This window comes from Mandrillus leucophaeus, unplaced genomic scaffold (genome assembly GCF_000951045.1).
Source record: "Mandrillus leucophaeus isolate KB7577 unplaced genomic scaffold, Mleu.le_1.0 Scaffold1487, whole genome shotgun sequence".
NCBI classification, from domain to species: domain Eukaryota; kingdom Metazoa; phylum Chordata; class Mammalia; order Primates; family Cercopithecidae; genus Mandrillus; species Mandrillus leucophaeus.
Window position 1 is genome coordinate 130,852 of NW_012101462.1, and position 3,204 is coordinate 134,055.

The 3,204-nt window shown below is 49.2% G+C and overlaps 1 pseudogene across 1 annotated transcript in view; it reads right to left on the reverse strand.

The window, feature by feature from the left end:
* The window catches only part of LOC105535624, a 49,032-nt pseudogene extending 47,523 nt beyond the window's left edge, over positions 1-1,509 (reverse strand). The window contains exons 1-2 of the transcript XR_001005468.1: positions 1,430-1,509; positions 24-225 (exon numbers count right to left, since the gene is read on the reverse strand). The product of XR_001005468.1 is annotated as an uncharacterized LOC105535624 (transcript). The remainder of the gene's footprint in view (positions 1-23; positions 226-1,429) is intronic.
* Between the last annotated feature and the right edge of the window lie 1,695 nt (positions 1,510-3,204).

Consider the following 3,204-nt stretch of genomic DNA (forward strand, 5'->3'; position numbering starts at 1 on the left):
CCGAGCTGCCGCCGCTTCAGCACCACGGACAGCTCCTGGAGCAGCCCCAGCGGGGCCCTGGCAGCAGGGCTCACACACCCCAGTCGCCCCACAAGCATCTGGGGACACAGGGGGCCGTGACTGACAAGGAGAAGGAGCGTCCCCCGAGTTGCTGCGCTGCTGCCGGAGCCCTCCTTCAGCACAAATCCCCCTCCGCCCTCGGCAAGGGCGTCCTGAGCAGGAGACCTGAGTGAGCGGGGAGAGGAGATGGGCACTGTTGTGGTGGGAGCAAGGGAAGCAAGTGGGTGTGAGGGAGAGACGGGGACGTTGGGTGCGTAGGAGTCTAAAGGACCGGAGTGGTGTGGCCTGAAGGGGCCAGGAGTGTGTAAATGAGATTTTGGGTAAATGAAGGAACGATATCCGTGCTTGAGAAGGTTTTGGGGAATGTTGGAGCAAAAAGGAGTAACCAGACAATTAGTAGGGGCAAAGGAGGAAGGAAGTGGGTGTTAGGCGATTGGTGATAATGGGAACTGAGAGCATTTAAAGGGGGTTAGGCTGGGATGAAGTTCGAGTGAAGATTAAACTGTAGAAAAGAGAACCATTGAAGGAATCTTTTTAAGTGAGAAAAAATTTGGAAGGAAGTTTGGGTAGTAAAAGTATTTGAAACGAGACTGAGATGCGAGAAAAGCTGAAGGCTTGGAAAGAGGCATGTGAAGAGCTTTGAAAAGGCTGGGGCCCAGGAAGAGTAGGACCGGGGTAGAGGTGAATTCAGGAGGCCAGGGACAAACCTGAAAAGCAGGAGTGATGTGGGAAACCAGGGAGCTGCAGGCAAAGGAAGAGAAAATGTGGCTCTTCAGCTGGTGAAGTGGGAGTCACAGATAGGAGTGGCTCATTTGGGGAAGCTTTCTCTTCTCTGACCTGAGTGGGCACCCTTCTTCTGAATTCCCGCAGAGCCGAAGAGGTGTAAGGGAATATCCCATCAAACCAGTGGAGGACTCGGGCATGGTTTGAGGGCTCAGTCTGGTTACAGCTTTTTCCTCCAACTCAAGGAGGGTTTTTCATATGGGGTGTTTGGACATTGTTGAAAGGGAACAATGGCATGAGGGACAGTTGGCAAATGGAGTTCTCACTGAGATGTCATGCCCGTTTAAATCTCCCTGCTAAGGCCAGCAACTGCAAACCTTATTTTCCCTGGTTATCTGGTGATCACTGAAATACTGTCTTAGGTCCTGAGAGAAATGTTAACCTCTCAGCTCCTAGGACTTCAAGCTCTTTCTTCACTCACGAGGTCCGTGAAATAGGAATATGGGAAGAAGATATGAAAGTGTCTGAGATGTTTTCTCCTCTGTACTGGAAAGGCTGTGGCCGTGTCAGCTTCTTTTCTCTGATTAGACAAGTGACGGAGAACTAAATAAAGAACAGTTCAAGGGAAAATATACCTGGTCAGCACCCGACCTTGACGATGGTGATGCTAAAGGGAATGCGGAGGGGGAAAGTAGAGCTGAGAATCTCATCTTCATCCAGTTGCATTAAGTCTGGGAGATGCTTGTGAATATTTGCTGTAATCCTTCAAAATTCATTTTCTCTTCCCATCTGTGGTAGAGTTAGAGAAGTTGGATTAGGCCAAGGTAGCTCAAAGAGTATGTTGATCAAAACCACGGTATCTAGGAGGTGAAGGTCTAACATGATCTGGCTTGGCAGACTTAAAACATTTGATTCAAGTCCCAAGAAGACATAGTTTTCTACCCCAACTCCCTCAAAACTCCTTTGTACTTCCCTCAGTTTCACATTTTTATTTTTATTTTTTCCTTACCTGGCATCAAAAGCAGAAAGTCAGTTTTCCCTCAATGCCCAAGGCTCAGCAAAAGGCAACATTGTTCCAAGATACTAAGCGGTCTTTTCCCCCCCCATGAGGCGATGAATTTTTCCAGTCCCGTTCCCTGAGGGCAGACACAGCTACCTGGTCATTATGATTTCTCTCCTCATGACTTTTGGTGTCTCCTTTCTCTCCCACCGCATCTCCACTTTCTTTGCATCTCTTCAGGGTACTGTGTGGCCAAGAAGAGTTGAGGAAAGATTATTTTTCTTGGACAAAGACATTGCCATGGCCTTCAGAGTGGCCTATGGAACCCAAACCCTTTCATTCAGTTGGCCCTGCTAGGAATCCTGGGGTTTAGGAATCATCTGGGCTCCTGTCCAGCCGCACATGTCAATTCTGGAGAGGCATTGTGACATCCTCATCTTTCCTTCTCACCTGTCCTGCTTTTGCTTCCCAAAGGAGCAGAACAAAAATAAGAAATAATTAGCATGGTGGGGCAGAGTGGAAGTTATTGGAATCCTTCACTTAGAAATTTGCCCCAGGCACTTAACAGTAACACCTTACTTTCTCCAGATCCTCCAGCTTTTTCTCCTGCTCCCCAAGCCTGCACACCCAGAAACACAGAGACCACAGATGTGCCTGCCTCCCCTCCTCCCTGTAGCTCTCTTTCCTTGAATGTGAAAGCATGGTAATCTTGGCTGGTTGAATATCTTCTGGGCCACTAATTTCTTTCCCCACAGTGGCCCAACTTCAACCCAAATTTTCCCACAGAGCCTCAGGAAGGAATCACCATTGCTAATGACATGTTTTGTTCTACCCTGCTCTCTGCCCATGGCCTGTTTTGTATGTTTGTTCTCCTCTGCCCATAGTTGTCCATGATGAGGGACAAGATGGAGCCAGCAGGCAGAGAGAGATCTCCATGGATAGGGAGAGGTCAGGAGGAGGAGAGCAGAGCCAGCAGCCCCCTCCCTGGTATTGCTCCTGGGGAGCTCCGTGCAGAACTGGTTCTCTACTGGGAGTGCTGAAGCAGGAGGAAGAGATGGCACAGTGGGTCTTCCGAACATGGGTTTCCTGTGAATCTTCCCTCATTCCTCCTCTGGCCTCATTTCAGTGAGAACGCGGCCCCAGTGAGGTGGCTGAAGAGTGGGTGAGGGTTTCCAGGGCCAGGCACTCTGATAGATGCATTATATCCTCACACAGTTTGACTTTTATCCCCAGAACTCCTCTTCCTACCCAATTCCAGGAGAGGCAGAAGCCATACAGAACTGGGATTGGAAAATAATGAATCATTTAATTGCCATCTTACCTGCATTTAATACATTATCTGGCCTCTCTCCCTCCTTCAGCTGAGGGAGACACAAAGGTAGTGGTCTTGGAGGTCAGTCCAAGAAGGCAGCAATGTGTGG